The sequence below is a fragment of the Apostichopus japonicus genome, chromosome 9, assembly GCF_037975245.1.
Source record: "Apostichopus japonicus isolate 1M-3 chromosome 9, ASM3797524v1, whole genome shotgun sequence".
NCBI lineage: Eukaryota > Metazoa > Echinodermata > Holothuroidea > Aspidochirotida > Stichopodidae > Apostichopus > Apostichopus japonicus.
In genome coordinates, this window is record NC_092569.1 from 10,828,834 (window position 1) to 10,844,594 (window position 15,761).

Consider the following 15,761-nt stretch of genomic DNA (forward strand, 5'->3'; position numbering starts at 1 on the left):
GACTCAAGAGTGAGAAAGGTAAAGAAAACCTCAAAATATTTATAAAATTAACCTGATTTTAAAAGTTTTCATGAGACCCAAGCCACTCTAAGCTATAGCCTGAGAGAAAGTATTGTTATAATTACCCCGGCGCGTAGCGAGGAATTTGCCTAGGGAAGGCGAACCTGTAGGCAAACTATCAGAGCTGTAGATACGGCATTGCAAACTATCTAAGCGTAGCGCCACCATATTTTGCGCGAAGCGTACAATGAAATTTGGCCGAAAATGCCTCCCAGATCGCTGGCAATGGCACTTCCCAGACCTTGTAATTTGCATCTTAGCATTTCCCTTTTGAAATTACTAGCGATATCATAAAAACATACAAAGGAAATATGCTCAAGGGGGGGGGGGGGGGGCGGTCGCTCCCTTCGCCCCCCCCCCCCTTGGCTACGCGCCTTTAATTACCTCAGTGTAATAGGACTTCAGTAGATAGTTTTCATATCCGAAATCAGTTTGTGACTGTCAGGTCCATTCAAGTTGCAACTGATGATAAATTAATAAGATAAAGTTGCAATGTTATCATTTCACTGCAGCCACAGAATATCAATATTTTTTTAAATATTAAGTAATGGAACTTACATGCAGTTGTACAATACCTATAGCCCTCTCTCCCTCCCCACCCTACCCCCTCCCTAATAAAAACAAAGAAGCAAAAATGAGGTCATTGTTGCATTTAGAGTACGTTCATATGAGAACAAATTTCATTTTTGTCACACTCAGCCAGTAACAAGCAAAATTGTGTTACTTCTGAATGCATCTGGTTGTTGATAGCCTGAATACAGTTGTTTTACGTATATATAGTTTAGTTTTAAGTTTAGTAGAAAAAGGATAATGAAGAATGTAACCTCAATTGATCTTTGACCTGACCCTAAACACCTGAATCTGCACTTTTTTAAAATGTGTCTCATCATTCTCTACATATCGTGTGATTTAATGCCCTTTTCCTAAATGTTGACATTGTTGACAAGCAGGAAATGGCTTAAAGAACTGAAAGAAATATCTTGATCTTTGACATCTGACCTTTGACCGATGACGTCATCAATCACACAGGCATGAGTTTAGGTTTCTTAACCTTTGACTTGTGAACTTTGATCAATGACGAATCAAACATATATATTTAAAGATATATAGGTCCAATGAAGATATTGACATGGAGTCTTCAACCATCAATTAAGTATACAATATTGTCTCCGTAAAGTAAGCAATGTCACTTAAACACTTTTTTTTTTTACCCCAAAATTGTATCATGTTGAAATGTCTAAATGTTTTCAAAACTATCCACCTAATGATTGAGTCTTCAGAGACTGCGCAGAGAGAATTAAAAAATCAAGGAGGGAGAAATTACTTTAAGGGTGGCAAAATGCCTCTTCACGTTCCTCTTTAAGTTCCATCTTCTCATATCTGAGCATAAATGGCCATGGTTTGACTTTCTAGCACATTTTATGGTATGATTTATGACCTCCTTCATATACAATATATGCCGATTTGAACCAGGTAGGCTTCTCTACTGACGTTATCGTTTGTGTACTCCCTCCAAGTTAGCATTCATGTCAGTAAGGGAACTGCAAACTGGCTTTGAGCTCCACAGCAAATTACTTTGGCGGAAGGACGTAGAATATACGCAGGTTGCAAGATAACGGATAAGGAAGCGACGAAACGGTTACGTAATCACTAAGAACGTACTATCACCAAAACTTAATTACGCAATGGGGCAGCAATAACTTTTGAGATCAAGATAATGGTGTCATTTGTGATGGTATATAATATCTCCGTTGAAGAACTCAATGCTGCTCTTTTCACATTTAGTAATGGTAAAACCACACGGAAGGGATGGTCTTTGTACAGACTTTATCATATTCTCTTGCCGTGGAATTGATAATCTTGCTACCGAAGCCCTTAATTATGCTCATGACTATACCCCGGCAGGAACATTGCCAGCCTTCGTTGTCGCCATCCCTCCCCGCCCTTCACTTCCAGGGTCAAGGGATTTAAGTTTAATTAGCGTATGTATATTGATACGTATGTAAACCTGTGTATATATAGGCTCTTCCCTCTGTTGCGCGGCAATTAAAATACATGTTAACACCGACCCATATTTGTTTTACATAATGAGCATGGAATATGGACAGATTTTACAGAACGTATAGCCCATTAGCGTAGCCTTTTCGGCGTTCCATGGCATGTATAAGGACTGCTTAGCGCTCACAAGGAAAGTCGGCGAGTTGTCTGGTCATTGAAGGAACTCCACGAGTGCCGTAGAAAATAACCATGAATGTGATATACTTTCAAAGTCATGGAAATCCATAGGGATCTTTGTTTATCTAATAATTGTAATAGCTATCAGAATCACAATTAGAACATCAATAGTTCATGTGTCATCAGCCGACACGCATAGCTAGTACAGTAACTACTGATGCCACCTGTAACACATGTTACCGTGTTACGAACACAAAACAGTAATTACTGATGTACGGCTGTGGGACACGAACCGTAGTAACATATGGTACAGGTGGCACCAGTATATTTATTGTACTAGTTATGTGTTTGACGTAAAGGAGGTACGGTACCGCTTGATTCCAGTATACACCTTTATTTAATTTACGCCAATTCTTAATGCCGAAAACGAAGAAAGGCCATGTTCGGGTATATCCATAGGCCTACTTGTAGCATTAAACCACTAGATACGACTTCATATTAGAAACGCGTATTAAAATACTCGCAATCAATGGAAAAGATATCTTCTTTAGAGAAAAAGAATTGCTTATTTAAGAAACGCATATCGACATCAAGGAAGAAATTTGCAGTGACGTAGCCGTCCCCCCCCCCCCAAAAAAAAGTTGATGGATTGACTCTTTGTCAGTTTGCAAAATGCACACAGTGGAGATTCTGACATCCCCTTTGAAAACAAGAGTCTGTTGGTATACCTGAAATCCTGTGCAGAAATCTGAACTGAAAAAATGGAAGCTTGGATTCAGATAGGGTGCTCCAAGGAATATAAAAATGCGACGTCAGTCGTGTTCGGTAATGTCAAACAAAACTATGTTGCCACTTGTGAATGGCGGTTGGCAGCCTAGAGATTATTTTAAAATAGAATGGGTAACAGAATTGAGAGGCTGAATAAGAACGAATACACCTTTCAAACAATTTAGAAGATGGAATTGAAAAGTTAACATTACAACAACAAGACCTCCTCCATTCAATTGGAGTGACATTAATTAAGCCCCAATAAGTTGTAAACGGGAAAGCACTCAGCTGGTATTTATTTGTACAAGCTTTACAAGACAGAGGAGCTCTGTTCTCGTTGAAGAGATCGCCCACAAATAAAATCCCTCCTTATACAAAATGTTGTTAAAAACTACATTAACATTCATGCGTAAGTGAGAGTTATTTCACATATATTCATCTCCGAAAGAGTCCGTGGGTGGCATATAAGTGATGTCACACCACGCCTTACATATTTGTTTAAGAAAACCTTTCGAAATGTTCTTGACATCAGATTTCTTACAATTGCACTTAAAAAACAGTGTTTTTACCAAAAGATATAGTAAAGCAGAGATCGAAGAAAACTTTCCACGGTCCATCCATATCGATTGTATAACGGCGGAACCAGGTGCACTTCAGACTTTTAACAAAACTCTCAATGTGAGGTACCTTTAAACCCCTCTCTCCTAATCAATTTATTATCGATGAACGTTTTTTTTTCCACAGCCTTTTGCGTCTTGACCAGCACAGTTAATCTGTCGCCAGGAATGTCATCTTCTTGTGGAATATGTTACCTTTTGCTTGTTTTCATAACATGTATATTATCTCACTTTGTTATTTAGACATAATTTTTCCTTTGTTTCTTTCAGTTTTACCGTCAACTCACTCATTCAACCAATTTAAACTGCTGGCAAACGTTCAGAATCTCGCCACGGTTTATTACTGTAGTGCGCATGCGCTACAATGTTGGGATTATTAGCCCGCTCCATCATCTACATGGCTGGCTGGTGAATACCAGCTTAACATACACTCTTCATAGCAATCTCAAAGGCAAAGGTTGGCTACGCAGGAAAAAAATCCAGACTCAGATTTGCAAAGAATTGTGGCGGCGAACATTTAATTATGAACACGTAAATACAATAAATCTCCTTGGGTAGCATTCTTCTTCAAAACAATACGTACAATTCTCTACTTTGGTTCTTTATTCTCGAATTGAACAATACACGTAACAATTGAACGCATTTGAGTTAAAAACATCCTGCAAAAAAGTTGCGAGCATGAAAAGTTAATCATATTTATCCGCAACGACTCGGCGTTATGTGTACTATAGGCACTTGTAACGTTATTATTGTGGCATGGCATTAGTATCTACTATGGCCGTGTATGGCAAATATTACAGATGGAGTAACATTTGCAATGATAGACTATAGGCCTATATGTATTCGTTAGATTAATCATCCATAACGCCTTCGGTGCAAATCACGGTATGTTCGTAAAATTTCGCTAACTAGGCGAGGATACAGTAACGTTAACTTGTTTAATTGACCCATCAGGACTCTATGTATTCTCGGTCACGTCCGTAATAGGCGTGACTCGTGATTGAGAGCTGGGATTTGATAGTTTTAGTCATAATTTAATAGTTTATATTGCAGACACATGCGAGCTAAAGGATTGTTTATAAATATAACACAGTATAGCCTAGCTTTGGTCTACGTTAAGGGACCAAACGGGACCAAAATCTTCAAAGGGGGTTCCAGCAACAAAGACCCTTCCATTGAATATGAACAACTAAATGACGTTGACCTTCACCACGAACTACAATGACATGTGTTTGAATACAAATACAGTTGTTGTATAGTCTTTGTTTTGGGGTTTGAAGAAAAAGCGGTTATCTGACTGTACAGCGCCCTCACTTTTTTTCACATAATTTCGTTAATGACCAGTAAGTGATAAACATTATTATTATATATTTTCGGAGCATTAGCTACCAAAAACATTGTTATGCTATCCACTGTTACATTAGTTGATGAATAATCAATGTGAATTATGGAATCGATCTGCTTTGTAATCTAATTCTCACAATAATCAGATGAAAAGTGGTGCATGAAATAATATACTATTTGATGTCTAAGTGTTAACTCTCTGATTTAACTGGCGGTTGGCCCTCCTGTATATCACTAACACTTTTCAAGATAATGATGACGAACCTTCACCTCATTGAATCTGAGATTACACCACATACTAGACCAATCATAGCTGAAAATGCTCTCTAAACCTTCTCCATGGTAAGTTTCCATTTAGACTGTAAGTGTTAGATAGAGACTGAAAGGTCCTGCTTTACTGGAACCGATTGTAATAGCTATCAGAATCACAACTGGAACATCAATGCATCATGTGCCATCAGCCGATACCCATAGCTAGTACAGTAACTACTGGTGCCACCTGTAACGCATGTTACCGTGTTACAAACACATAACAGTAATTACTGATGCACAAAAGCTTAACAAGACAGAGGAGCTCTGTTCTCGTTGAAGCGATCGCCCACAATTAAAATCCCTTCTTTATACAAAATATTGTTAAAGCTACATTTACATTCATGCGTAAGTGAGAGTTATTCCACATATATTCATCTCCGATAGAGTCCGTGGGTGGCATATAAGTGATGCCACACCACGCCTCACATATTTGTTTACGACTATCGCATTCAACACGGCGTTGTGCGCGTTTCTCGTACCCCACTGGTCATGGTCCATGCGACAAAACAGAAGACATAGAAAAGTGACTAAGGAGACATGGTGTTATGATGAGTATTTGTGCATTAACCGTGTTATAGCGGTTCGGGCACTGGATAAAGTATTGAACCTCCTGGGTTTGATTGTCATTCCTGGAAAATGTAACCATGACTTGTGTCACACGATTATCGACCCATAGGTATGCTACTCAAGTTAAAATAGAGGTATATTTTAAACAGAGGTGATATGTGAATTTAAAATAACACATATAATATATTTAGTAGGCTACTGTGACAGAACAATAACAATGTAACGGGCATATACACTTAATTCTATACTTTAAATGTATACACATCCGCTTAGTGACTTGTTGTTGTTGCTAAACAGACTGAAAACCAAAATACTTCAGACAAGCTAATGAAAGCACACGACAGGAGAGAACGGTGGGGGGGGGGGGAGCACGGCTGTTACCAAGCTGTAGTTATGGGGACTACCAAGATAACCACAGGGAGTACCGACATCTGAAGCTTTTACTGGTTCTTACTGCCATTTGTTTCTTGTTGAACATAGAATGACGTAAATTTCACAACATCATATTTTATGTTGAACCTTTCAATGTATTTCTTTCCATATATGAAATAATATTGATAATCGACAGTGTTACCATCAGAACTCGCAACATGTCTTGTAAGGCGAAAGGTTCTGTTATTCAGTCGAAATATGTACCTTATATGCTAAATGAGACTAGTTACTAGGTACAGCAACTCGTTCGTGACAGTAGGTTATTGATTATGACAAAAATACTACATTGTTGTGTTAGTGAAAAAGTATCAAACTTAGTTTATTTTTCTTGTTGTATCTTCATATAGGTCTACAAAATATTATTAACTTAATGCAGCGATCTGAACAAAATAAGATCTTTTAAACTTTTGGCAATTCCAAATATCAAGTATAGATTATTTTTATCAATACTTATTGTTTGTTTAAAAATTCGATTCATTTCTGTTAAGATATCTAATAAAGACAATTCTGAAAACGTCACTTGGACATCAAAGAAGGTAGTTGTGCTTACTACCATTCCTATACGAAAGGCTAATCACACGTGAATATTTTAACCAATTAACTGAAAGTTACTCATAGCAACCTACCCCACAATATACCCCACCGTCAAAAAATAAGGCATAATTTATGCAAATAGCACAAACGTTAGCATAATTAAATGACATTTATGACGACTGAAACTATAGAGAAAACTACAGGTAGAGATATATATCCACAGTTACTGCAGTGTTAGGTAAAATACTCATTGCACTACTTCATTAATACATGTCATTTGACATATTTGCATATTCAAACATTGAATTGAAATTGATAAATCTTGATTTCCAAGGCTTATAACCAACATTTTGAACCAATTTGCTATCTACATTATATTGGTATACTGATATTTTTTTAATAAGAATGAACTTGAAAGTGCAAAGAAAAAAATGATGCTCATTAAAAAATGGTCATTAAACTTCCCAGTCAATTTTCTTTTTAATGATTTGCTTCAATCAATTTTATCATTAATATATCTATAGTAAGGTATATGCTCCAAATAAGGAGCATATGCGTTTTCAGTGATATTTTGTGAACATTCAATATCTTTTTTTATTACTTTTCGAATTCATAAAGAGTCTTTCTAGTAACAATAGCGCGTCTGCTTTACCTGGGAATAAATAAAAGGTTATCAAGTAAAGCAAATAAACTGCAATTGAAAATGGATTTACTGAATAGAAAGGGAGACGCTTTATGCCAAACCTTATCTCCTGTATAAGTATATACGTTATATATTGCTGGAATATTGATTTATTGTCTACTTCTAATGAAGATAACTAAATGTAAACCTAAGTGAAAAAGCTGATCTTCCGGCAATGACGTAATCACAGTATCGTTGTACAATTCGTGCTCTGATGTTGATACTTATTCAATTCGTCTAAGCAGCTTTATGGTAATATATGTACATTAATTAAGCCCCAATAAGTTGTAATCGGGAAAGCACTCAGCTGGTATTTATTTGCAAAAGATTTACAAGACAGAGGAGCTCCGTTCTCGTTGAAGGGATTGCCTACAAATAAAATCCCTTCTTTATACAAAATATTCATGCGTAAGTGAGAGTTATTCCACATATATTCATCTCCGATAGAGTCCGTGGGTAGCATATAAGTGATGTCACACCACGTCTCACATATTTGTTTAATAAAACCTTTCGAAATGTTCTTGACATCAGATCAGGCGCGTAGCCAAGGGGGCAGCGAAAGGGGCGACCACCGCCCCTCCCTCTTGAGCATAGTTTTTGTACGTTTTCATGATATCGTTAGTAATTTCAAATAGAAAATGCTTAGATGCAGACTTACAAGGCCTGGGAAGTGCCATTTCCAGCGATCTGGGAGGCATTTTCGGCCAAACTTTTCTTGTACGTTTTGCTCCAACGCTTTGATAGTTTCCAGTGCCGAATCTACTGCTCTGATAATTTGCCTACAGGTTCGCCCCTCCTATGGCAAATTCCTCGCTACGCGTCTGCATCAGATTTCTTACAATTGCACTTAAAAAACAGTGTTTTTACCAAAAGATAGTAAGTAGATATCAAAGAAAACTTTCCACGGTCCATCCATATCGATTGTATAACGGCGGAACCAGGTGCACTTCAGACTTTTAACAAAACTCTCAATGTGAGGTACCTTTAAACCCCTCTCTCCAATTTATTATCGATCAATTTATTATCGATGAACGTTTAACTTTGTCTGGATTGCCATGCCAAACAAAATCAAAGATGATGTGATCAACCCTCTTTAATGAAGCTTATTGCGGATTTGGAAGAATTAGAAACAAATATAGGCCTACTAGCTGAGAAAGCGCGAGACCTTGAACAACCGTATTCCTTACCACTGGGGTTAAATCTCTAGTAGACCAAATACGGGAACAATTTTTAAGTCTGGAGAGTTTAGGAATGAGATTCAATCGGAATAGATCGTCGCCGTTATTAGTAAAGGCAATGCTTAAGGAATGTACTGGACCTTGAGTAAGTTTAATACCGAAATCATTAATGAACACTGGACTATGGTGAAGAAAAGGACCCAACGGAAACAGATAAGACTTGCTCAAATTCACGGCACGATCAGACGAGAGCTTGAAGTTATTAAGAACACGAAGAATTTCCTTAAGAGAATGTCTGTTATGTTTAATGTAAATCAATGTGTAATCCGCGTATCGAAGCAACCCTGTTTCATTTCCAGCAATATAAATTCCCCTTAGAATGCTATTACAATTAATGTTCAAAGCTAGAATTTCTATACACAGAATAAAAATGGACTAAGAGCTTAAGTAGCAGCCTGTAGTATAACCATTGTCACAAAAACAAACTTTACAGTTGTTATAGAGAGTTACATGAATCCACTTGTTAAAGCTATTGACGAAATATAAAAAAAAGTGGGGAGTAGAGTGGATAAAGTTCTACTCCACTCTGTCAAAGGCTTTCTCAAAGCCAATCTTAAAAAGAAAACCTGGTACATTTTAGTCAGAAGTATAATTCATCAGATCTAAAAAACATCTAATATTTTCGCCAATGATTAATTTTCCTTTAATGAAAACGCTTTGCCCGAGGACAGATTACTTTAGGAATAACAAGTTTTAATCTTCATTACTATATGTCATTTTACATATGCATTTTCAACGCCTATAACCACTTTTTGGACCATATTTTTTATCTACATTATATTGGTATACTGATATGTCGTTGAAGAACGAAGGTCATTGTGCAAAGAAAAAAAAAATGGATGCTCATTGAAAAATTAATCATTAAACCTCTAAGATCAGTTCTCTTATTAATGATTTGCTTCAATCCATTTTATCATTAATATATCTGCTGTAAAGTACGCTATTAAAAACTATCTCCATTCAGAGTCATAACAATGCTTACACTTCAACTCCATTCATTGCTTCAAATAGCGTGCATATATGCGTTTTCAGTGATATCTTGTAAATTTTCAACCTCTTTTTTATTACTTTTCGAATTTATAAAGAGCCTTTCTAGTAACAATAGCGCGTCTGCTTTAGTTTGGAATAAATGAAAGATTATCACGTAAAACAAATAAGAAACGGTTGAAAATATATATACTGAAAAGACCGTGAGGGGGAGGAACAATGTTCTTACACATCTAAATATCAGTGAGGTGCACAGTGTGGTGGGGGGGGGGGGAGAGGGCACATTCCAAATTATCCCTCACCGACTTAGGTAGAGGCCTGATAAGTTGTGGACAAGGCGTAGACCGATGGAACCACTTATTTTTACGAATGAGGGGATGGTTGTGTGGTCTTTGGATTTGTTTTCCATGTTGGCTTTCACCCCAGAAGAAACTTTTAAAAAGTTAAGGGATCAAATAGTGCATTCTGAGGAACATTGACTTTATACATTGGGTCTTTAATAAGGTATTAAAGTAATGTTGTGCAAAGAAATACCTTTCAAGTTTGCCAAAACCCTCCGACTGATTATGGAAGTGTGGAGCCCCCCCCCCCACACTTTAATCTTCCCAGTAAGATATTATACGCACAGCTTATGGGACATCATAACCACAAAAGAACACATCATTCAATGTGGACTTCTTCGAGTACTAAAATATCGATACGAGTTTGGCCAGTTCGTCATTTTAATATGCGCTACAGAGCTATTTTAGTTTTTTTGACGATTGACCTTTGACCCAGGTACATATAGCCTACTGTATTATAATTACAACAATACCGAAATACCCCCCCCCCCAAAAAAAAAAAAAATGTTGAACGCTTTTCCGCAGCATGTTGACCAGTTTGTCATTTGACCTCCTTTTACCCTGTAACCCTTGGGCATTTTACAATCATCAAACAATGTAGATATCATACTACAATAATATGTCGATCCGTATGGAAAGCCATTTTAACATTTAATCGGGAATTTTAGATATCTGAAATTATTTCTTATTCCAGATATCTGAAATTGAATTCGAGATATCTGAAATTGAATTCGAGATATCTGAAATTGAATTCGAGATATCTGAAATTGAATTCGAGATATCTGAAATTGAATTCGAGATATCTGAAATTGAATTCGAGATATCTGAAATTGAATTCGAGATATCTGAAAATGAATTCGAGATATCTGAAATTCTATTTCAGATATCTGAAATTGAATTCGAGATATCTGAAATAGAATTGCAGATATCTCGAATTGAATTTCAGATATCTCGGCGAATTGAATTCGAGATATCTCGAATTCAATTTCAGATATCTCGAATTCAATTTCAGATATCTGAAATTCTCTGGTATTTCGAGATATCTGAATTTTATTTTAAGATATCTGCAATTATTTGTAGATATCTGAAATAAATTGGAGATATCTGTAATTTAATTTGAGATATCTGAAATTATTTCGAGATATCCGAAATTCCCGATTAAATGTTAAAATGGCTTTCCATACTTCCGCCTGGAAAGTTAACCGTCGTTAAACAGTTCTAAATGGACCACCTACTGAGATTACCTTTGTGGCATGTTTTCAGTCATATATAATTCTTTTCGATGCTTCGATATTGAACAGACCATGTCTTACCTCCATGAACAGACTGAAATGAACTACCGATGGGTAAAACGTCGAGAGGATTGAAGGTGATTTTTAGGCGTTTTAGAAGTTCCCGTGTGAAGCTGGAAGATTCCGTGTTTAGTGGAGCACTATACTAAACTGCTATCTCAAAATGTAAGCGGTCACATCGACAAAATATTCAATGTGCTAAAACAGCCCAAGTCATCAGTTATCATATGATGGGTAGAGCATGTAAGTTGAAACAGCGACGTAGCCAGGAATTTGCGAGTCGGAGGGAAGGGGGGGGAGCACATGTTGCGATTGATATGGGGGAGGGGTGTAAGAGGAGGGGTGTGCCCCTCCCATTGAAGAAAGGTTTGAACAATTGAAGGTCCTTAGATACAATCTGGTGCAATGTTTCCCAATTTCATCATTATCATATATGATATCATGTTATCAGCAGATTTTGTTTCCTGTTTGAGTTCTTTTACATGTTCTTTTACACATTATATCAGGAAGACAAACATAGTGCTCTTTTACAATTTTTTTCAGTAAGATGATCCTTGTTTATTGTCCAATGTCTGGACTTTAATATATTTGACGAATTTAACTGATGGACAATATAAACTTTCATATGTTGTAAGACAGCAAGATGTGCAGTGTATATATACATAAAAAAATAGGTCTGTTGACACTTCTGTAGAACAAACGCTTCGCCGGTACCATCTATTGCTCACACTTGAGATAAATAAAAAACATGAAACGTAGGTTCAATGTCAGATTTATCGTGTCATGAAAGCCTTCAAAGATGAAAAAGTGAAGCGCCTTGCCGTTGGCAGACAAAAAGTACTTTTCGTCTCAGGAAAGTCATATCTATCACAGTAAATATAAAATCAGTGTACCAACCCACTCTGAATGTCGTTAGTACTTTGGGCAGGAATTATGCCGGTAATCATTTTATCTGCTGAACATTTTCAAAGTGATTCTTTCCAGACACAAAGTTATATTCCTAATCTACAATGTTAGCACCAGAACTCAACATGTCTTGTAGGCGTAACTTTCTGTTATTCAGTCGATATATGTACCTCATATGCTAAATGAGGCTATTAACTAGGTACAGCACATTGTTTGTGGTAGGTTAGTAATTGGGACAAAAATATTACATTGTTGTATTAGTGAAAAAGCACCAAGTTAAGTGTATTTTCACGCTGTATATATCTGAGTTCTACAAAATGTTACTAACTTAATGCCGCGATCTAAACATAGTAAAATCTCTAAAACGTTTGTTACCTCCCTATTTATATTAAATATATATAGGTTATTTTCAAAAATGCTTGTTTTTCTTAAAAAATTCGGTTAATTTCTATAAAAATATTTTAATACAGAAATTTCTGAAAACGTAACTTGGACGTCAAAGAAGGTAGTTTTGCTAACCATTATTCCTAAATGAAAGGTTAATCATATCTTGATTATTATAACCAATTAACTGAAAGTTACTCATAGTAAGATAACCCACAATATACTCCACAGTCTAAAACAGTAGGCCTAATATAATGTAAATAGAAACTTTAGCATAATGAAATGAAATTTCTGAAGAATGAAACAATAGGCAAAACTAACAATAGAGATATATATCCACAGTTACTGCAGTTTTAGGGGAAATATTCATTGCACTACTTTATTACTACATGTCATTTCACATATATGCATTTTCAAAGATTATTACCACTTTTTGGACCAATTTTTTATCTACATTATATTGGTATACTGATATGTCGTTGAAGAACGAAGGTCATTGTACAAAGAAAAAAAAATGGATGCTCATGAAAAATGTTCATTAAACCTCTAAGATCAGTTCTCTTATTAACGATTTGCTTCAATCCATTTTGTCATTAATATATCTGCTGTTGTGTAGGTTATTAATCAGTATCTCTCTTCAGAGTCATAACAATGCTTACACTTCGACTCCATTCATTGCTTCATATAGCAAACATATGCGTTTTCAGTGATGTTTTGTAAATTTTCAACCTCTTTCTTATTACTTTTCGAATCATAAAGAGCCTTTCTAGTAACAATAGCGCGTCTGCTTTAGCTGGGAATAAATGAAAGATTATCACGTAAAACAAATAAGAAACGGTTGAAAATATATCTACTGAAAAGACCGTGAGGGGGAGGAACAATCTTCTTTCACATCTAAATATCAGTGAGGTGTACAGTGTGGTGGGGGGGGGGGGAGGAAGAAGGCACATTCCAAATTATCCCTCACCGACTTAGGTAGAGGCCTGATAAGTTGTGGACAAGGCGTAGACCGACGGATCCACTTATTTTTACGAATGAGGGGATGGTTGTGTGTTCTTTGGAATTGTTTTCCATGTTGGCTTCACTCCATGAGAAACTTTTAAAAAGTTAAGAGATCAAATAGTGCATTCTGAGGAACATTGACTTTATACATTGGGTCTTTAATAAGGTATTAAAGTAATGTTGTGCAAAGAAATACCTTTCATGTTTGCCAAAACCTTCCGACTGATTATGGAAGTGTGGAGCACCTCCCCCCCCCCCCCCCACATTTGGAACATTGACTTTATACATTGGGTCTTTGGTAAAACAAATAAGAAACGGTTGAAAATATATCTACTGAAAAGACCGTGAGGGGGAGGAACAATGTTCTTTCACATCTAAATATCAGTGATGTGTACAGTGTGGTGGGGGGGGGGGGGAGGAAGAAGGCACATTCCAAATTATCCCTCACCGACTTAGGTAGAGGCCTGATAAGTTGTGGACAAGGCGTAGACCGAGGGATCCACTTATTTTTACGAATGAGGGGATGGTTGTGTGTTCTTTGGAATTGTTTTCCATGTTGGCTTCACTCCATGAGAAACTTTTAAAAAGTTAAGAGATCAAATAGTGCATTCTGAGGAACATTGACTTTATACATTGGGTCTTTAATAAGGTATTAAAGTAATGTTGTGCAAAGAAATACCTTTCATGTTTGCCAAAACCTTCCGACTGATTATGGAAGTGTGGAGCACCCCCCCCCCCCCACATTTGGAACATTGACTTTATACATTGGGTCTTTGGTAAAACAAATAATAAACGGTTGAAAATATATCTACTGAAAAGACCGTGAGGGGGAGGAACAATGTTCTTTCACATCTAAATATCAGTGAGGTGTACAGTGTGGTGGGGGGGGGGGGGGAGGAAGAAGGCACATTCCAAATTATCCCTCACCGACTTAGGTAGAGGCCTGATAAGTTGTGGACAAGGCGTAGACCGACGGATCCACTTATTTTTACGAATGAGGGGATGGTTGTGTGTTCTTTGGAATTGTTTTCCATGTTGGCTTCACTCCATGAGAAACTTTTAAAAAGTTAAGAGATCAAATAGTGCATTCTGAGGAACATTGACTTTATACATTGGGTCGTTAATAAGGTATTAAAGTAATGTTGTGCAAAGAAATACCTTTCATGTTTGCCCAAACCCTCCGACTGATTATGGAAGTGTGGAGCACCCCCCCCCCCCCCCACTTTAACCATCCCCGTTAGATATGACACACACAGCTTATGGGACATCATTACCACAAACGAACACATCATTCAATGAGGACTTCTTCGAGTACTAAAATATCGATACGAGATTGGCCAGTTTGTCATTTTAATATGCGCTAGAGAGATGTTTTAGTTTTTTTTTGACGATGACGTCTTAAGCCACGCAGGTACAACCATTGCCCACGTACATACTATATTTATTATTATTATTACAACATTACCGTAATACCCAAATTACATTTGGCTGTTAAACGCTTTTTCGCAGCATGTCGACCAATTTGTCATTTGACCTCCTTTTACCCTGTAACCCTTGGACATTTTACAATCATTAATACACTGTAGATATCATACTACAATAATATGTCGATCCGCCTGGAAAGTTAACCGTCGTCAATCAGTTCTAAATGGACCACCTACTGAAGTTACTTTTTTGGCATGTTTTCAGCCATATATAATTCTTTTCGATGTTTCGATATTGAACAGACTGAAATAAACTACCGATGGGTAATACGTCGAGAGGATTGAAGGTTATTTTAAGGCGTTTTAAATTCCTGTGTGAAGCTGGAAGATACCGTGTTTAGTGGAGCACTATACTTAACTACTATCTCAAAATGTTCAATGTGCTAAAACAGCCCAAGTCATCAGTTATCATATGATGGGTAGAGCATGTAAGTTGAAACAGCGACGTAGCCATAAATTTGCGAAGGGGGGGGGGGGAAGGAGGAGAGAACATGTTGCGATTGATATGGGGGAGGGGTGTAAGGGGAGGGGTGTCCCCCTGAGAAAGTTTTGAACAATAAGGAAGGTCCTTAGATAAGATCTGGTGCAATGTTTTCCCAATTTCATCATTATCATATGATATCATGTTATCAGCAG